The following is a 22,275-nucleotide window of genomic DNA, read 5'->3' on the forward strand; positions in this document are numbered from 1 at the left end:
AGAGCCCAGAACTGGATGCAGTACTCCACCAGTGCCAAGAAGAGCCGAATAGAGCAGGAGAATCACTTCTTTGCAATGGTTTTCCTGGAGATGCATCAATTGATGCATGCCAGCGTATTGTTGGCCCTCCTCACTACAGCATCACACTGCCGGCTCATGTTCATACTGTGGTCAATTATTACCCCCAGGTCTTGGTGACAAGTGATGGGGGATCTTCAGTCTTGCTGCCTGATGAGAGGCAGAAGTTGCACAAGCACCCATGTCACGAGTTTTGCTTGTCCACAGCTGGAGGTGCAGTTTCCCCAAACCCCTGCACCTATCTCCTTGAAACTCAGCAGACTTTTTTTGATCTCAAGATTTTGTGGTATAGTTTCTCTGAATTCCCCACACCTACCTTTTGAAACTTGGCATGCTTCATGCCCCCAGCAAGGGCTACGATTCCTGCAAGTTTCATCCATATCAGGCCAGAAATGACAAAGTTATTGCCTGTTTTGACCTTCCCCATTATTTCCTATGGGCAAAACATTGAAACAGGGTCGAAACAGCAAAACGTTTCAACACATTAGAAGAGAACAGCTGTTTTGACTTGAAACAAAAGTCAAAATTGAACACTGTTCTGTTGAAACATCGAAACACTGGTCGAAACAGAACGCTGCCATTTCGCATGGCCCTAGTGTGTAAGTGTGTAACTCAGATTGCAGACAATTAAATGACGATGTGGGCTCAAGCTTCATTGTGCTGACGAAGTAGCAGCCAGCTGGTGCAGTCCGACTGCTGCACCAAGATTGGCATACCCAGGCAATGTCACCCACACCTATAACGTGACCCAGCTGGCTGTAGAAGGAATAAGATATCAACAGCAAATGTCTTTATGACTGGCACCATTTCCTAAGTAAAGGTGATAAATGATGGGCAGTGCCTTAGAAAGTAGCTCCCCCCAGCTCATATCTGATCTTGCAAGGTGCTGATAGCCTTGAGGAGCACTTAATGTAATGCAGATGTTCAGTACACTATGCAAACCAGCCCCTGAGAAGCTTTATAGGCTATTAAAAAGTCTCTTACCCCCTGCTGACAGCCTACGCAAGTATCTTTCTTGTTTTTTCTTCACTGTTGGCACATAGTTTCCATTTCAATTTGTCCTCTGTCACTTTCATTACAAGGTTGCTATCTCCTTGTGTGTCCAGTATGTCTTGTGTCACCTTGTTTGTAATCACCAAATCATGCTTGGTGGAGTGAAACATGGAAAAACCAAGGAGGGAAAGGAGAAATTTTTTTTTAAAAGGCTCTGTAGGTTATAATATGCTTGCCACTGGGGGCACGTCCAGATGAGCGTGGATGTTTGTTTTCCCAGGAAAGTTGTAAGTGGTGTGTGGCACCGCAGACAGGTCCTGCACCACATACTGAAAGCCCGCACATGTCTGGATGTGACCTGGGAGTTTATTACTTGGGGAAAAACAACCCCTTCCTTATTACGTACCTTTAAAGTTGAAGAATTGGTAAATTCATGGATTTAGACATAAAACACCAAAGCCTTCATTTACAGGTGTGCAAACACATTGAAGCCGAAGATTTTTATGAGTGCAAATGAGAAAATCACCTTTGGGGTAAATCCTGCAGTGCTTACCTGAACAATTAATTCAACAGAACTTTGCCTAAGTGACTGTTAATTAATTCATAACAGGCTAGACTTTCATGACTAATAATGATGCCTTCTTAAGCAAAACTGTAAATTAATAAGCATAGAAAGCTCTCATTGGAAAACCATCTCTTTCGTTTGTGTAGCTTCGCAGACGGAGTTTTGCCCAAATCAAAATTGTAGGCCCAGTCCCTTGATAATACACATCTCTGTTTGTAGTGGCCATCTATGCTAAACTTTTCACTGCACTAAATAAATATTAATGAATCAAAACAGATAGGTGATGGTTAGAAAGCCCTTGCTAATAATCGTTAAAAATAAGTCTTGAAGGTTTCTTTTAAATTTTGAAACTTGAGGGTGGGAGGAATTTATTCATCTGAAGGCTGGTGGTAAAAATCAGTCATAGGAGGATACTATAGAGAAGCAGGTAAAGAACACAGCCTCTTATATTGTCCTGGTTTACACACACACACGTAAACCAATATGTATGGTTTACACAGATACATGTAAACCAGGATAATAAGAAGCCGTGTCTCTACCTGCTTCTCTATAGTATCCTCCTATGACTGATTTTTATCACCAGCCTTCAGATGAATTAATTGTTCATTGTTAAAAGCAAGGAAGGGCATGGGCATGCACACGCGTGCACACACACACACACACACTTAAAAAACAGAAATAATATACTGGTATTGAATTGTTTCAACGTGCAATTGTGCGGCCTCCTTGAGGATTTGATCCTATGCTCATTGAAGGAAAAGGTAAAGCTCCCATTGGCTTCAGTTGTGCTTGATCAGGGATTTACAAACTAAATTATCGTAATGGACTCATTTTAGATTTCCAGATACAGCATGTGCTATAGACCCTAAAAGACCAACGAAAAAAATTACCAATAAGTTGTTCAGTGGGAATGCATTTCGATAAAGTACTTGAAGAGCTCTGCCTGATTTTGCAGCCGTAAGCTACTGGGAAAGCCCCAAGATGCTTTGTCATTAGCATCTCGACTCAGCTGCGATGGGATTTATTTTGGAACATGTCTGCACAAAAAGGAGCAAACTAATTAAAATGGAATTCTGGATAGGCATTTTGCATATGGATTAGCAAAATGCAATTAGAACACCATGCAAAATAGATTTGTTCATAAAACATATTGATCTGCGCAGGAGACTTACATAAAGTGGTCTGTATATTACATACATCATGGCTGCAGATCCTTTATGTTTACGGTCTACTAAAATTAACATCCATGCCTAATTAAAACTGTTATTTTTATATCTCAGGTTTGGTTTTTAATACACCATTATGCTATATGTACTCTTACCTTGCTACATGCATTTTTGTGCTAGTTGCTCTATGAAAAATTCTGTACTGTGGCTTGCTAAAGCCCAAGTACAAAAATGGCAATAGGAGTAGGAAAAGTCCCTGGCATTAAAGTAGTGCAGCTAGGTCTTCAATGCTTCTTAGAGGGTTTAACAAAGTTTCTGCTGACACTATATCATTTCATTGAATTACATGTGATATCAAATATTCCTGAAAAATAGATTACAGCCTCCTTCACTTATTAAACTTAATAGGAATGCAGCAGAAAAGTAATGGGAGTTTATGTAGTGACTTTTGATTTATGTAATAACCACAGGGACTGACAAGAGTCTGAGAAGCTGCCCTGTTTGATGGAAGGAAACCGTAGAAGTTTATCATGTACCGATTGACATTTACAGGCAACGACGACTGCACCATCATCAGTAACTTTTAATAAATATGTTAACTTTCCAGCTCTTGCAATAATGAGATATTTTCCACCATTCTGCTAGTTTGTTATCAAACCTCCATTATCTGTCCTTTCCAGCCCAGCATACAATAAAGCATCCACAATGAGGCACCTTTTTCAATGCGATCAAAGATCTGACACATGGGGACTTATTCAGAGCTGTGCAACAGTTCCCAGTGAAGCAAAGGAGCTCCTCTAGAGGTTCAGACCTGCAATTCTGCTGCTCACTTTACATAGGCAAAGTTCCCACCTACGTTGCACGAGTGCCCTGGAGATAACTAAAAACAGAGTTTCAGCCCTATGAGCTTTTTCCCCAGGAGGCCTGAGGATGTGACTGTTTTGGAAAGCAGTGTCATTTAGACAGAACATTTGCCTTGGCCTGAGGGGGCCTGTGTTATAGCCTCAGTTCTGTCACTGTCCTTCTGGGAGATCTTGCCTCTCTATGCAAGTTGGCATAATGATACTTTGTAAAGTGCTTTGAGACCTACTAATGAAAAGTGCTATATAAGAGAGGAATTATTAATAGTAGAGATGCTTGGGAGACATTTTACCATACATGCTTTTTTTTAGTTTTAATTTATTTTTTTCCTAATATAATTTTTCAGGTTATTTGGGGTGGGAGGGGAGGTGGACAAAATATTTAATATTAAATATATATTTCCAATGAAAACATCCATTTTGATTTTTTTTTTTTTTAAAAAACCCTGAAATTCCACCAGCTCTAATTTTTCCTATTTCCTCCCATAAAAAAAAAATTTAAGCTACACTAAATCAATGCATATCTCCTAGAAAAGAATCAGTCTGCATCTCTGTTATATAGGAGAGTGATGAATATTAATTCAATGTTATTATTTCAATACATTATATTGATTTAGGCAGAGCTTTGGGCAGAACTGCTGATCCTATGCCTGTGATCTTCAGATGCAGTCTATTCTGTGCATGGATTATAATGTAAGAACATGGTAAATAAAACCCACCCTTTGATTTTATCCTTGTGTAATGAACAATATGGATCACCATGAAAGAGTCACTTTTTCGGTATACTTCAGAATGTGATTCCAGTGGAAATGACAGTCAAATTATCTAGAAATGTTGGACACTGCCCTGCTAGAAACCATTCGAATAAGAATTAACACTAGAGACTGGCCTGTGCAGCTAACTAGCGTTGCAAATCTAGGTTTGAGCTTCCCCAAAGCTCAGTGGACTTGGGACCTAGACGCCTGTCTTGGGTCTCTCTTATTTACAATGAAAATTCAGGAACTAAAGCAGAGCTAACAATCCTCAAAGTAGTTATAATTCATCAAAGCATACAGGACTTCACAATGCCGCAAGCAGAGCAGCACTTTAGAAAGCCATCTTCCTTCCTAAAGTTTGACGTACAGCAGTCATCAACCCTGCGTAACTTTGCATAAAACTAAAGGTATGGCCACACCACGCCTGGACCATCTTAGTGAGCATGACAACACATCCACTTGGAGCCTGCTAAACCCAGAAACAAACACACTGTGGCTGCCTTAGCAAATCTCTGGGCACGCACCAACAAATGCTGCCCAAGGGCACTTGAGTCATGCCATAGGAGGCCCAGATTGGGGGCCAACTAAACTTCTCTCGAGGATATTGCAGAGACTATAAGCAAGAAGTGCAGCTTTCTGCTCCTAGTTATATCCATGAACACTCAGAGCAATTCCACTCCAATGTAACAGCCAAGTGTGGTCAGCAGGTTGCCATCATTTACAGCAGGGTTGCTGGCCTTTGTAAAGAGAGGTAGTAAATCACATTAGTCAGAAGTTGGGCAGAAGGCAGGGGAGGGTGGCACTTTATACACAAGCCCATTCGGAGGGGTGTAAGCTTGCACAGGCAACAGCTTAATTCATCGGTTAGCATCTGACAAGGTAGGCAATTGCCTGCCAAAGTTTATGCCTCCTTGAACAAGTCTGTCTTAATAGGGCTGTGTGAAGTGGGCCCTATTCGATTTGGATTCGGCCCAAATCAGGGACTGTGATTTGGTTTATTGAATCAGATCGCTGTCCCTGATTCAATTCAGATGAATCCAAATCTGAAGATTCGATGCTAATTCAGAGAATCAGTGATTTGGACACAGACACAGCTTTAAATGTTTTTTCTACATACCTCGAGGTATCAGCGCAGCTCGTGATCGCTGCAATGCTGGGGCACGTGGAGTGTCCCACAGGAGTGCGGGGGGCCCTCCACGTGCTCGGCGGCAAACCCAGAAGTGGACCGGAAGTACTTCTGGTCCACTTCCAGATCTTCTGGGGAGCGCGCGGGGGGCCTCCTGTGCCACCCTGGCTCAGCAATCAGCCACAGGGGGACCCCCGCGCTCCCATGGGACACTTCATGCGCCCCAGCATTGCAGTGTTCATGAGCCACCCGCTACCTAGAGGTGTGTAGAAAAAACATTTAAAGCTGTGTCTACATCCGAATCGCCAAATCTCTCCAAATCGATTCAGAGGGCTCCGATTCAATTTGGAGAGATTAAAGGGTCCTCTGATTCGACTCGGATTCAGAGATTCTATCTCTGAATTAGGCCAAATCTCTGCCAAGTCGATCAGGGACCAAAGTTTCGCACAGCCCTATTTGTCTATTAGCCTGCCCTGCCGTCTGCCCAGCTTTTGTGAGTTAGTTTCCTGGTTTACATCACTTTAATAGCTGATCACCTACTCTGCTTATTCTAATGCCAAATAAGAAACAAATGTACAGTTGAAATGACCACGTTAACATAATGGGAGAGGGCAGGTAACACCGTACTATACATCTTGGACCTACAAAGACCAGGTATACTTGACTATGTGCACTAATAGTATACCTACATTAACTCTTTATTTACAAAGGCTCTTTTGCAGGAGTGGCCAACAAAATGCAAAGACAAATTCATATTCCTTCAACTATTTATATGAGTTCCTAACTAGACTCTGTTTTCATGGTAGCTTAGCTACTAATTTGACCTCATTCTTCATTACTTAAAGAAAATGCATTTGTTTCTTGCTGGAATATACAGATATTAATACTACATTGGTCTCTAAAAAATGTCCTTTAAATGTCTTCAGTGATGAATTATTCCAAACAATGAGATACTGATTTAAATGCCTTAAGCAAATCTGCTAACAAGCCCATTACTACATGCCTTAATTTCCACTAAGAATGTTTCTTTATAAGTTTGTAATAACATTCCCAGCTGGAAAGATCTTTTTAGCTTCATATATTTAATGTAGAGCCAACTAGTAGTTTGTTTTCTCTATGTTCTGTATCAATCGGTGACATTATACTAAGTATTATTATGACATGCTGTAATAATAGTATCAGTTCCTCTTCCAAACGAGATTGCATTAGGGTTTCTGTAGAGCTGCCTAGAGGCCGCAACAGGATGCATCTCATAAATGGGGAAAATATTTTTTTTCTCTTTAAGCCAAGAAAGAAGCTGTTGCTGATGAGAAGCATCGTATAGTGCCTGAAATAAAATGTGACCAAGTGAAAAGCCAGCTTTCACCACTGGTAGAAATACTTCTTACTGTTCATGGGTGAGAAGAGGATATAAACAGCAGGAGGTCAGGTCTCTCGCTATCAGGCAATAAACAGATCTGAAAGTGAGGTGCACAAACCAAGACAAAAACCAATAAGAAAAAGGAAAGAAAGCACCGTAAATGTGAGTATCCAGAATTCAGTGGGTTTTGCTTCTTTTTTTTTTTTTTTTAAATAGGACAGTGACACAAATCATAACACACATTTAACAAATTTTGAGAATAATTTCCTGATTTGTACATAACAAAGCACAAAAGGAATCACTGGTGAATTTGTATGTTAGTCATAAAGAGATTTTGAGAGAAAAAGGAATAGAGGAGATGTATGAGGCTTTCTGAGAAAGATTTGCCTAAATCAGAGCTTCAATTCTTCAGTTACGGGGGAAGAAGAGAGAGGAGCAGAGGGCCTGAGTCTTCACCGTCTCACCTTTGCTAATCCAGTGCAAAGTGAAAATACCCATAAAATGCCTATTGCATAAATCAGCCCCAAAGTGTACTGGTAATAAAGTTGGGAAGCTTAATGTGTTTAGTAATACTTGTAAAGGAAGGATTTAAAAAAAAAAAAACAACAAAACTCATATCTTTAAGAGTTACAGCTGTAGAGTGGAGGTCTTCCCAGCACTGTGCTTGCAGCCAGGGGAACGCTTCATTCAGCTTTTCACCTTTAAATGTCCTTCATATAAATTGTAAATCGAGTAAAAAAGTGTCACAAGCACGTAGACTAATAAAGACTGGTTATTCTACAGAATTCTTCTAACATTTTGACTCTCATATCAAATATAACTACCTCAGGCCCTGTAAAGAATATAGATTGGCCCAAAAAGCTCGTTACCAAGTATAACATACATTTGACTTCCACAAACCCCATACATCTGTAATTATTCGGTACCTAATTAAAAAAAAAAAGTCATTGTTTAGTTGAAAAGTTCTATCACAGCCTAGCTGCTAATGGGCTGAAAACAAAAACTTCTCATTTATTTAGAAAATGCTTATAAGGATGGCACTTCAGAGTTGAATAGAACAACAGTAGCTGTGTTGTGTTACAGTACAAGGCTGCTGTCCTTTCTGAACACAGATGAAGAGTAAATGCACAACTCTAGAGTCAGTGCAGGCCAGCCTCAATGCTGGTTTCTGAACAGTTCTGCAATCGTGCGGCAGCTCTGAATTTCATTCAAAAGTTTTCCTCGGACAATGAATGGCAGAGGCAGCAGGGACTCGCGTAATACTAACGCGAGCTTATTGAAACATTTCACTGAATGCTTGCAGTGCGTTCACAAGGTGCAGAGTATTGTAAAGTACTGGCTTACACACGTGCACAGATCTACTTTTTAGTACATGGAAAATAATATCAGAAACGATCCAGGGTTTAATCAAATCCTGTGACTTTCTCAGCTAGTATAGCTTTCCTTAAATTTACTGGTTTAAGGCATAGGGTTTCCTTACAATTTACATTTGTGTGTCTCATTCCTCCATCAGATCGTGTAGGTTAGGTGACGCATAGCTGCAGGTAACATCGAATACAGTATCTATGGAATATCGTTCCATAAGTCACAGAATACCACGTCACAATGAACTTAAGACTATATATTTCATTCTCAGCTGCTAACTGCAGGAAAAATTCAGATACTCTGAGCTCTTCATTGGCAATACTACAGTCTGAAGCAGAATAACACACACATCTGATCAGGAAGTTGTTTTCCCTTCCGAATATACACAGCGGTGACTTCTAAAACATTCAAACTCTCATAGAGAAAAACACCTGAAAAAAAGCCATAACTAGAACCAGACCGCACATTCATAGCATACCTTGTCTTTTAAATGAAATGGGCAATCTTTTAGGGAATATACTTCTTAGGGGAAAAAATGCAGTTTTTATAGTCCTGACACTATTTTCAAGTTAGGGAAGAATCCATCTAGTTTTAGCTAAAAAAAAATCAAGGTCAGGAGGAGGAGGTGGTCTCTCTCTCCATCTAACAGCAAAGCCATGAAATCAATCCCCTAGGACGTGGGAGATCCAGGTTAATACTCTGCATGAGTGGATCTGAACTTGCATCTTCCCACTTTCTAGGGCACTGACCTAACCACCATGGTATTCTGGGATACGGTGCTCTCAGTAATTGCTATTTTAGACTATCAAGGACTGGAAGCCAAATGTTGTTCCACCTCTCAGGTGACTGTTCAAGCTACAGTGAGGCTGGGGATGCACTCTCAATTGGTCTCTTTCTAGCTCAGTGAATACACAGGTATGATATACAAAGAGTGTCAGTCTCAACAGCCGAGATCGAGACCGCAACCCCCCCAAAGCACAGTGAATCGGGCACTCTCCTGGGAGGCAAGAGATGCATGTTCAAACCTCCTCACTCAGGGGGAGGAATGACCACATGGACCTCCATCACAATGACTAAATGCTGTAGCATCTAGGTCATTAGGTAAAAAGACCACCAACCCATCTCCCTGGAACTTTTAATTAATCCCTTCATTTCTTTATCATTTTAGTACAACTTGCTAAAACAAAAGCTTTTATTTGACACTTCCTCCCAAAAAATAAATTTCCAGCATTTCATTTTATTAGGAAATGCACAACATAAATTGCAGTTTGGCTTGACCTGAATTTTGGTGTGTTTTTATGCGGGAGAGGAGGGGTCAAAACAAACAAGTCTATACATTATTCATATAACTCATCTTAAATCCCCAAAAGGCTAATAAAGCTGGATACTCATTTGTGCAGTTATTTTGGAGGGAGGAGGTGGGGAACAGGGGATGTTATCCTACACCTCTGGAAAGTGTTTTGGTTTTTTTTTGGTTTTTTGACCAAGATAGTCCCAGTCTTCCTCCATCTTTAGCAGGGCAGCATCTCAGACATCTTGCTTCTGGTGTCTTCGTTCCATACCCAGTTCACTGTTCATTCCAGGTTATTTGGTGCCGCCTGCCTGAATGCCATGCCTGCACACACTTAAGCAAAGTCTGTACCAAAATATCTCAACAGAGGATGATATTACAGTAGGTTTCACAAACTCATTCCTCGGTAAATGGGACTGAACCAGTATTTTCCCCCTCAAACTGCAACTCCTGCTTCCCTGAGCACTTAGCTTGACTTCACTAACAACCATGCTTTTTGCTCGTTAATTTTTTTTTTTTTGCAAAAAGCACCAGCCTGAATCAAGACAATTTGTCTTTAAGGAGACAGAGTACAATTCTCTTATTTCATTTTAACGTTTTTTTCTTCACTGACTCATAAATTATGAAAAAAAAATTAAGTTGACATGTCATGCTATCATGAAACCAGTGAAAGTTTGACCCATCTACACAACTCTTGGCTTCTATTTCCAGTTTCTTGGTTAGCCTTATTATGTTGGCTTGCAGCATTGCATCTAAGAAGGCCTGTTCTGGAATAAGAGTGTCCATGTAGGGGATTATACCGGTATAACTGGCCAGTGAATTTCCCCAAGTAGACAAACCCCAACAAACAAGTGCAAGAAGCTTCACGGTTTTTGTAACAGGCGTATTCTCGCCCTCATTAGGGAAAAGGGAATTGATCGCCAATTTACATAAAACGTTACTTGCACAATGGTATTTGTTTGTATAGTTGAGTTTAATCGACTTTGTATCCTTGTAAAGATGAGAAACTGAGGGGAAACATTCAGAAAAAGCATGGGAGGAGGAACAAAGTACATTCATCAGTTCTGTTCCATGCAAAGGGCGTGAGAAATCATTTGCAAAGCAATGATTCCCCCCCACCAAGGAGCCCGGTCTGAAAGGTAAATAAGCAAACACAAGGGGAAAGACGCATGTCGGAGAGGTCGAGTGGCCTTTCCCTAGCCCTAGGATTTCTTTTGCCCTTATGAAAAATTGAAAACAAATAAACATGGGAGGCAGAACAGCTCAGGAGTTAAGCTTGCAATGAAAACAAACACTTCCCCTACTCTATTGAATAAAAGAAAGGTTTCAAATGTAAAGCCAGAACCAGGCTCGTGCACATAGGGAAAGATTCGCTCTGGTTTAATGTCAGGTAGTGACAGAGGCTGGCATCATCTCTGCATTCACAACACAACTTGTTTATTTGAAATGAAAACTTTGGTAGCAGATTGGTTTAAACTATTTGTGCTTCCCATTTAGGTTTAATATTCCAAAACAATGCACAAAGCTGGGACACAATTTGCATTGAAGAACAAAAAGCAATAGTTTGAACAAACAGTAAGCCCCGGCATCCCAGGTAGCAAGACAATTTGCATATATTCTATTATGATTCGGATATGTGGTTTTGATTTTACTTAATGCTATGCTTTACAGCAACATAAACTAAGCAACAGCTATGCTGTTTGTGCTAGTAGGCAGTAGTCCGGCACCTTTTTTGGAACCAGATAAAACTACTTGTCTTTGGCTCATCTGGCTTTTGAGAAAAATGCAGAATAGTTCCTGAAAAAAGGGGGGAAGGAAATCACATTGATTGCCTACTTTCAATGCTAATTTTCAAACAGCAACGACTACTGAAGAACAAAGTCCCTTGCGGAAAGAGTACGAGGCCCACATGGCACCAGGAAAGTAAGGCATTACCCAGCATGAAGGTTGGCACAGGTTTGGGTTTTAAGACTAGACCATCACAAAGGTGGGCAATGAACTGAGAGATTGGCTCTGACCGCCAGAAGATCAGAGCTGGTGGGCAGTGAGTGACACTTTAACTGCACATATACATGGATATGCGAACACATGAATGAGCACATGGAGTGTGTGAAAAGTTGGGAGACTATGTCCTCATGCCTCATTTCTCCAAATGACATGGTTGATCCTTTTATTAAAAGAGGGCACTATGGTATTCTTCAGTAATGATCCAGAACTCAAGATCTTCCATGGGAAATCCTGCGGTGTTTGTGGGGGTCGTGTTAGCACAGCATGGCCCTTTAACAACGGCTGTTCTCCTCTACAAAGACAGGTTTCCATCTGCATCTAAATGGGTGACTGTTAAAATCTTTTTTTTTCTTACAATTCATTCTCTTTTCATTCCCTATTTTGCCTTGTGATGAAGGCTTACTCTACAGCCTCTTAAGTTTGCCAGAGGCTCATCCCCAGACAAATTCTGTTTCCAATTTTTTGCCTACCCAACATATCTACAGCTGTTTCCCATGCAATCTTTCACGTGCCACAGTGACCATCCAGACATTTCTTAAGTATGTCCTATAATCTCCTCCTTTCTCTCTCAATGGCACAACATTATCTAACAATCTAGGCCATGTATGCTCAGGTAATTCACAGATTCGCAGAAGTTTAGGGCTGGAAGGGTCCAGCCCCCCTGATCTGGACAGGAAAGACTCCTGGGGTGAAATAACCCGAGCAAGGTGAGCAGCCAGTTAATGTTGCACAACATTAACAACATACCAATTATTAATTAATATCTTGTCACCTACACAGTTTACTTGTCTTCATATATACCGTACTGACCATCCATGGCTCATTACATTTTCTTATACAACACCTCTATTTGCTCCTCTCTATTGGTACTTCCAAACCCCAGGAAAGGACTTCAGGAGAAGAGCAAGCTGGACCAAAAGATTACCTTGTTCACTCTGTGGTGCCCATTGTTCACCTGAATATTTTTCACGAGATTTAGGAAAGTATCAGATCAGGCTCACATATCAATCACCCCTGATTCTCATGGACAGAGAGAGGAGACCCAAGAGACACCCTTTGAAGATGAGGAGGAAAGAGGTTACAGAATGCTATTATTTCCCTGACAGATGCCAAAACTGTGTGAACGCATATACATATTTATTAGATTTGCATGCTGCCGTCCCCCAAAGAGGCTAGCCCTTTACCATTACCAACATTCATTACTAAAAGGATTTTTTTTGCCAGGAGAATTCTACCATTGAAGAAAAATTAAAATACCAACCCTCCCCTCCACCCCAAAACGATCTTTACATAATTTAAATGCCTATTGAAAACTGAGTCTTATTAATAAATCATTAATTAAAAAGTCATGTATAAATACCTTAGCCCCTGTTTCATACCACCTCTTCATTGTTCCAGGGTGTTACCCATATGTGCATTTACACCTCAGTGCAATACTCATTTAACACGGAAACAATTCTGTTGTTCATATTGAGAGATCCCTCCACTGTTGGCTATAGCAGTCACCATTCCTGAACACTATATGTTACCTTTTCAATTGTTCAGGCCACATCTGCTCAGTGTACAAATAGAAACGTGGTTTCACAGAAGTGCAGATAGTGGAAATAACAGAGGGCTATTAGAGCTTCTCCTTGTGAAAGCAGCCTTGGCTCCTGCAGTACATTTTTTTTTGGTCTTTACCATTTTGAAGTCTCAAGTAATGGGGCCACCTGCGCTTTTGACACTATATGAAGTACTACGTGGCTCTGGTGTGTTATAGTAGTGTAGAATCCATCAAAACTGTGGCTTCTTTATTACAACAAACTTTCAGAAAGTCTCACTTAGCAAAGCAAAACCCACAAAGAGGTTGGTTTATGCTGTTAAAGTGGAACATTTTAACAACGTAACATGGCATTTGTTAAAGTGCAATAGGACTTCAGAAGAGCATTGCCTTTCTTTTTGTTAATTAAAAGACACAATTAGAAGTGCCAGGTTCCTGTAATTGCCCTTCAAAGTCAGCACCAAGTGAAAGTGTCGGCAGCCCATTCGCTTCAGCCATAATTTCTTTCCTAGGGCAGTTGCTTCCTTCATTTCTCCATGTCAAGAGTTTCTTTCCTTTTCAAGGAGGACATTTTTTGAAGACAGATATTGTTTACGGTCATAAGCTAAAAAGGAAATGTAAAGAGTCTCCTGTAATTAATATGTTCGAAATTCTCCCCATCCCCTGCCTCTCTCTCCAGGCATTTCGAAAATGGAATAAGGTATCTTGGTCTATTTTCAGTTTCAAAACTACTGGTTCTTGTTGACAAGGCAATTTTCCTAAGCATATTAAAGATATGCCAACTCAATGGTGTATCACTGTCTTCCAACCACTAATCATGAGCTGCATTGAGAAAAGGCCTTTTAAAGTAGTGGTTCACTGTCTACATAGTATTTAAGCATCTTAGGAAAACTAATTCTTTTTGAGGCTGAACAGGAACTATAAATGGCACTTCTTTGCAGTTCTGTGTCCTTTCTTCCTCCCATTGAAGTCAACCACAAAAATGCCTTGGACTTGCACTGTGCACTCAATGTAATTAATAATAGGACCCATATTATAGCCTCAGCCTCTGCTTTGCATTGTAATACATTTCTCAACTTACATAATGAGCATACAACCTTCTTTTTGCTCTCTACATAATCTTTTGGGTGTTTGCTTCCTCAACTAGAGAATATCCTTTGAGACCTCCCTCTCTTATTTATTTACCACTGGTTCCCCTAAAGAGTCAATAGGGAAATTTAAGTTTTCTCTTGTCTGCTTCCAAATAAGTCCCTTAGATAGCAATTTATTTATTTAGGCATCTCATCAGCATGCACAAAAGGAAATGAGTTAGTGGCTGCCTGTGACATATGATGCATCTTCAGGTAAAATGATCATGCTGAATATTTTTACCCAATTAAAATTTCATATACTTCAGTGGTTTGCAGCAAAAAACAAATGAGAATAGACAGCGTCTTCTGATGGAATATCTGAATAGTTGATTTAACAATGCATTATAATATCAAGACGTACTTCACATAGAAACACATGTTTCCATTACATTCATGCTAGAGAGAGGATTGTAAAAAGATGATGACCTCAGTCCAAAGGATTGGGAGGGGGCAGGGGGCAAAGAGAACGAAAAAATTGAGAAATCTCCTTTCCTCCCTTAAGGAGCTATCGTGAAAAGTGAAATATCTCTGCAGATAAAGAATCTCTTGGAAGCAGAAAAGGAACCCAGAAATGACAGAAGAGTATTCCCAAAGAAGTTCAGTTTTCATGGATCTCATGCATATACCAGAATGGAGTACAGAAAAGCAGGTCAAGAATTTTTCAAAAAACAAACTGAAAGAAAATACCAACTTCTTTAAAACTTTCCACCAGGGACGGTTTCTCAAGTCCAGGGTAGAATCCCAAATGAGGATTTGGCAAGAGCATCTTTTTCATTAACTTTTTTGTTTCTAAACGTAAAAACCTCCTTTGCGACATGGAGGGAAGTTTCCATCAATGGATGTGTTCAAGCAAAGGCACGAGAATTTTGCTGCTTTACTCGACGTAGAATGATCCTCCCTTAAAATGAGAGACTGCAGAGGAAAGGAAGGGACTTGTTTAATTAAACACTGCACTGACAGACCTGTTCTTCAGAGACTATGGGGTTAACTTCAGTACAGGAGCTCAGAGTGAGGAGCTGCTTGGGAGACAAGGAGTGGATTATACCTTTGGGAAGGTCAGGTTCCACAAAGCTGTGACGATTTGCACCATGGAAAGCTTTTCTATTTCCTTTGATTGTATTAAACCTTTTTCTTTTTTTTGCTATACGCTAACCTGAGGGGAAAAGGCTATAACTGATATTTATCTCTCTGTTCAGCAGCACACCAGCCTCTCTCATTTACAGTGAGAGGTATATTAGAAATGTAACAGATAGCACGTGTTTTAGATGAATTGTACCCAGGTGCTTGGCAAAGGATACAAGAAACAATGCACAATAAACGTGTATATATTTGAGATGGGCCAGGTGAGATTTGCTAGCAATTCAGAGGGAGGAAGGGGAGGTTGGGGAGGGACGGGGGTGGACCTTCTGCAGCTGAATGTGTTTTTCATACCTGAATGATCAAAGTCATTTTTAGCAAGCTCAACTGCAGAGGCTGGTGCAAAAACATTTAGTGCAATCCATACAACTTGATTTCCTTACATTTATACATACCCCATGAAAAGTGCTGTCCCACACATAGGATTTCAGCAGAAAACAAAGGAAACCTGTGAAGCCCTAAATTGTCTCCTGTGATGAGGGGCCCATTAGTACGGAGGGAATAAAGAGCACTTCCCACAAGACACCACTAGCATATATATAAACTTCTTGTATTTACAGCTTCTGAAGTCTCATAAATAAGCTCTCGAGAGAAAGGAGTCCTCCTTGCTCTGTCTCTCGACTGCAACCAACACCAGCTTAGGCAAGCCACGTCCTCCCGAACCAAACCTTCCCGGTTTCTATATTCTGGGTGCTGTTGGTTACTAAGCAACACTTCACAGGCCACACTCTTTCCCAGACTAATTAACAGATTTCACCTGAGCTTCCAAAGGTTGCTAAGCAACAATCACAGTGGTATCCCCCCCCCCCCCAGCAAGCACTTTTGATCCAAAAAGGAAAAAAAAGACAGACAAAAATTTGCCTAAATAAATGTCAGCTATTCCCTCATTTGTTTAGGCCTCCATCCCCAGGCTCATCCAAAAAATAGGTTTGAGATCCAGGCGTTGGTATGTGGAGCCACAAAAATAAACGTAATTCGGTCCATGGTAGCAGGCTAGGAACAGCGACTTTCCTAGGGAACCGGCTCAGCAGGAATCAAGAATGGATACTTGTGCGTAGGGATGGGTCAGAGGAGATGATATGAATCCAAAAACTGCCCCTCACCAGGAAAGGCTGAAAAACCCTGTTCTTAAAAGGCCTCACTTCCAAAACTTCTCCCACACTTAACTTCTTAGCAATCAAAAAGAACAAATTAATAACAAGTGTAAAATAAGAAAAAAGGGGAGAATCTAAACCAAGCAAAGTTTTGACCCCCCTCAAAAAAAGCAGAACGGTAGGGCCCCGTGGAATCCACTAGAGGACTACTGCTAGTGATTTTATGCCTATATAATAATGGGCAAAAGTATAAGATTTAAGGTTGAAAGGAAGAGTTTGAGTAAGACCATGCTATTAGGCCCTGCCTTCAGCAACTGACTGACTGGAAAACCCTTAGGCTAGGGACAGGCATTACACATAAACCAGTATAAGTGATCAGAAACTGATTTGGATCAAACCGGTTTATGTGATGTCTGTCCCAGACCTCTGGCTGGTTTAAGTTAAATCAGACTCCCCCAGCATCCCAGCATGCTCTCTCAGCTCAGCCTACTCTCTGCTCCAGAGACCTGGACTAGCGCCTCCCCTCTGCTCCCTGGCTGGAGCTCCAGCAGAGACAGCAGGGTCTGCCTGGCTTCCTCCTGTTTCCCCCCACCCCCACCACAAGCAGGGATTCCCCCGTCCCCTCTGCCTTATACAGACACCTGTCAGCATTAGCTAGCATACCACATGCTGGCTATGGTCCATGCTGTAGGAGACAGGGCAAAGGCACAGCACACTGTCAGCTTTGGGCTTTTTGGAGCTAGTCAACAGGTAGCTGGTGACATCCCTCCTTTCCTTCCTTGGAAACAGTTGTTTAAGAAGAGCTTGAACTAATGAGAGATCCTTTTGTTTTGCTGGTGGTGTGATAAATGCTCCCTGTGTAACTCCCTGCTGTTTAACTCAATGCTGTGTAAATCCCTGTTGGCTCCCTCGCTGACCAATGAGAGGAAGACACCTCTCCCTAATCAGAGCATCTTGCCGGGGCCTGGCCATGCCTCCCCTCAAACCAGCATTGCAGAAGGGAAGGAAGGCTCTAGTGCCTCCCAGCTTCTAGCCTGAGCCACTGCAGGCATGTGCCTGCATTTCTAGAATGAAAAGGGAATGTCTATCCACCTCCAAATTGGTTCAAGCTTTTCAGGTTCAACTGAGGCTCTGTGTCTTTGTTCGAGGTAATTTGAATCATCACAGAGCCTCAGCACATAGCTCAGAGACACCTTACCACATAAGAAATGCCTGCCCAGAACAGCATTCTAGCTATTTACTCCTCTGTGAAGTATGAAACACCATCACCAAAAGGAAATGTGACTACAACCTGCTTACCACCAAACAACTTCAAGGTAATCAGACTATTGCAACTTTTCTCTGAGCCTGTTCTGTATATAAAGTGTACTGTTCCGAACAGGAGATTTTAAGCACACATGCTGGCTATGGTCCTAAACAGAGCATCTTGCCGGGGCCTGGCCATGCCTCCCCTCAAACCAGCATTGCAGAAGGTGTGCTTAAAATCTCCTGTTCGGAACAGTACACTTTATATACAGAACAGGCTCAGAGAAAAGTTGCAATAGTCTGATTACCTTGAAGTTGTTTGGTGGTAAGCAGGTTGTAGTCACATTTCCTTTTGGTGATGGTGTTTCATACTTCACAGAGGAGTAAATAGCTAGAATGCTGTTCTGGGCAGGCATTTCTTATGTGGTAAGGTGTCTCTGAGCTATGTGATGAGGCTCTGTGATGATTCAAATTACCTCGAACAAAGACACAGAGCCTCAGTTGAACCTGAAAAGCTTGAACCAATTTGGAGGTGGATAGACATTCCCTTTTCATTCTAGAAATGCAGGCACACCTTCAACTCTCCTATTAAATATGAACTTTCATTTCTACTCTGGAGAACATTTACAATCTTTTCTCCTATGCCTGATGAAGGGTGTCTGTGCCTGAAAGCTTACAATTAAAGATTTTTATTTATTTTTTGCAAAAATCTAGTTGGTCTAATAAAAGATATTACCTCTACCATGAGTCCTCATTGCTTTGACTTATTTTACAACATTTGAAAAAAAAAAAACAAACCCTGCAACTGAGATCCTATGCAGTCTACTGAGGAAAACTTCCTCCACCTACCTCCTTCATATTTGGCTCTGCAAAAGGTGTACATTTGACCAATAGGTTTGGATGTGAGGAATCAGTTTTAGAGATAATGTCACAGAAGAAAGCACAAGCATTCACCATAAGTAATAGTATTACTAAGCTTACTGCAGCTGAAGATTACAGGTGCAACCAAGGCAATTACTAGCTTGCTCCTGGTGTAGATAAAATACCACATCAGGCAAACATTGTAACCTGAAGTAGAAAGCAGTTAGGCTTAGGAATGGATAAGAGTTTTGTAACCAGGTAACTATCACATGCAATAATGTGTGTCAGCATGAAGACAACAGCTACTGTGACTTGCTCATGACGAGGCAGGTTCTACAGACTGAACGTTCATTTTGCTGTTTGATTTTAAAATAAATATTATTTTAATTCGTTGCTTAAAAGGGTGTCTTTAGGAACCCCTTTCCAAGGACCTCAATGCAATTTTTCATGCTGCAGCTTTCTAGTTATTTTTAAAGAATAAGAAAATATTTGTTTCATTTTATTGGCAAGTCACCTTCAACTATTGTTTCTCCCCTCTCCCTCCCTCCCCACAAAACCCCATTTATTTCTATTCACTCACTTTCTCTGGGCTGTAGAGTTCCTAGGAGTCTACTGACAGGAAGTGTGTAAAAATATAGCACTGAAGTATCTTGCGTAGAACCCAGCACTCTTTCCTGCCTATGCAGGGAGTTGGACTTGATGATCTATTGCGGTCCCTTCTGACCCTAACATCTATGAATCTATGAATCTGAAAATAATTTGAGATTTAGAAACAGAATTTGGTACTACCAGGCTGTGCTATGTAGCTAACGTGGTACAAAAGAAAGGGTCCAGGGAAAATTAAAATCTTTCTATGCTGCAATATAAGCACGTCTCTGTGGGTACATCTACACTTGCATTAATGCACTTTAGTTAACGCACATTAAATCTAGTACCTCTGGGCATTTTCACACATGCATGAGCTGCAGCAGCAGGCACTTTGAAAAGTGCCCGACGCTGCGGCACATGCATTTGCATAAATAGCGAAAATGGTGTTCATCAGCGCTGAGAAAATGGTGACGGCCCATTTTTTAACTAAAATACATCAAAGGTGTTTTTGTTCAAAAGCGCACTGTGGGTATTTTCTGCACGTTGATGCACATTTTGCTGCTTATACACCTGCATGTGATGCAGCGCAGTGCACAGCTCACATGCAGAGTAGACTTGATTCATCGAGTCTGCTCTGACGTGCCAGATCTCTGGCACATCAGAGCATGAAAATGTATGTGTATAAATGCCCTCCGTTGTGAAGTACTAAGAAAATGTGCATTTGCCTGTCTTATTGCTCATCAGCTAAAGAGCACGATGGTTTTTAAGTGTCACTTAATTCGCATTAGCCTATTTTAACGCACATTAACTAAAAAAGAACATTTTTTTTCAGTGACGCTTAATGTGTATTAGTCTATTTTAATGTGCGTTAACTAAATAGCACAGTTTTTTTAATGACCCTTTAAAGTGTGTTAAAATAGGCATTAGAGCGCACACGTAAATGTGCCCTGTATGAAGCTCTTTTATTTGCAGATATGAGACTGGGGATGGAGAGAGATGGAAGTCACCATTCATTGGAATATATAAAGATTTAAAATAATACTGATTCCACTGGCTAACTTGTATAGGTAGGAAACCAAGACTGAATTCAGCAAAAATGTATCGGATACACATCCAAAACATAAACAACGCCTAACCTGAATGGTAATTGAGGTATGAAGAGGTTTTCAGCCCTTTTGCCCTGTGTACTTACCTCTGCATACATAACCCAGCTTTCCTCAAAATCAGAAGCAGGAATACCAAAAAAAAAAATTTTTTTTTTAAATCTCACAAGAAAAACTATTTTCTTGACATTTCCAGTGTAGTTACTACAGGCAGGAGAGAATCAGACTTCTAGTTCCAACCTTTCTCCATCTCGGGATTCAAATCAGGATTCAAGTTTCACAATAAGCATTTATTTATAATGGAATAAAACAAGACCACCACAGACTTAAGCTGAGGGTGAAAAAGCCTAAAATTATGCCTAGGAATTAGTAATAAGACATATTTTCCACATCGCAGCCACCTATTAAGCCCAAGAAATTTGGGGAATGTGGAAGTTTCAGATAAGCTGCCACAGAGAACTGAAGCCCTAAACTAGAGCTCGAGTCACTCACTCTTGTGGTTTTGAAACCATTGATCAGCTTCTCTGAAAATAAAAGCCATGCTCTTACCAATATTTCCTTGCATTGTACAGAGCAATGCCAATTAAAACTGTTGAACACATTTCCTCCGATGCAAAAATGAATATTTTATTGGGTGTGGAGGCATGATGGTAATTCTTGTTATCTAATTCATACCTGCATACTAATCAGTCGATTTTTAAAGAAATGGCTCCTTTTTCAAATGAAGCTTTGTGGCCTTGGCTAGCATGAGTGCAAGAATGCAAAAGATGACACAACATAGCAATCACTAAGTGGTTTGAACCTTTACTCTTATGTAAATAAGTCAGAACTGAAAAACGCTCTAAAAACACCCAGTATCTCTCTATTCCGCATGTTCTCTTTTTTGATGATCAATGCTTTTGTTTGGTGAGCACGGTCCTTGACTGATAAAATGTTAAGTGCTAAATGGGGCAAGGGAAAGGGAAGCATGCACTGCGGATGCTGATCTGTAAAAACAATCAACTATATATAGATGCTTAATGCCTTTGCCCTTCAAAAATTGTTATAATACCTTGTGATACCTCTGCTCACAAAGGGACTGGCCTTGCCAAGTCATGAGAACCTGGTGGAGATGCTAAACATCTTTCATTCCCATTAACTTCAGTGCCTCGTGTGCCCAAAGCTTTACATCCATTTAAAGTATGGGTACCGCAATTAGGAAGCACAAGAAAGACGTCAGTCAGAAACTTTTATGTACCGATGTCATGTGCTGAGCACAGGCTGGTCGCTGATTCATGCACTATTTCTAATGGGTCTTTTTGGGGCAGATTAAAACTATGCTGCTACAGGCCTCAACAGAAGTGTGGCTTTTCCCCTCAATTCCCTATGAACATTTAGCAGAATCAAAATTCGGCCACCCTGAATCGTTCCAGACTGTCTGCTGAAGAGACAGGTGCTTGGCCTGATATAAGAAAAAGACCAGGTTTGTTGTGACACCATCAGCTTTGACCACATGACCCTTTTGGTATGAAGGGGAGAATGTCCAAAATAACTTCCACCCTGTAATGCTGATCTGGACACGATTCTTTCAAATGTTGCAGTAGGATTAGTAGCGATATAAATAGATCTCACAACACTCTAGTAAAAACCATGGGTTCAGTGGAGTCATGTCTGAACTTCCTAGAGGGCTTGGATCCCTTCCCAAACAACTAATTCCCTAGCAATACCTCCTCAATTTTCTCCATCTACCGGTAGACTGTGATTGTTACAATAGTTTTTGTTGCTGGAGATGGTTGTTAGACTCCATGTACGTTTCGGTGCAAATGAAAGCTTCAGCCTACTTAAATCCAAGGACGGTCAGCAGAGCCTCAGAGATGTCCTCGTCTGAGTACGTGTGGCCCCAGAACACAATTTATTTGGAGCAAGGAAACCAAACTTGAATAGAAAAGGACAGAAGATGCCATTAGTATGGTCAAAATAAGGGAATCAGAGAAGGGCACCAAGCAGAAAACCTTGGAGCACTGACTACTCC

General features: G+C 40.9%; 1 long non-coding RNA gene across 5 annotated transcripts in view; it reads right to left on the minus strand.

The window, feature by feature from the left end:
* The window catches only part of LOC132252086 (uncharacterized), a 189,180-nt gene that overhangs the window by 105,554 nt on the left and 61,351 nt on the right, over window positions 1-22,275 (minus strand). The window lies entirely within an intron of this gene.

This window comes from Alligator mississippiensis, chromosome 8 (assembly GCF_030867095.1).
Source record: "Alligator mississippiensis isolate rAllMis1 chromosome 8, rAllMis1, whole genome shotgun sequence".
Taxonomy (NCBI): domain Eukaryota; kingdom Metazoa; phylum Chordata; order Crocodylia; family Alligatoridae; genus Alligator; species Alligator mississippiensis.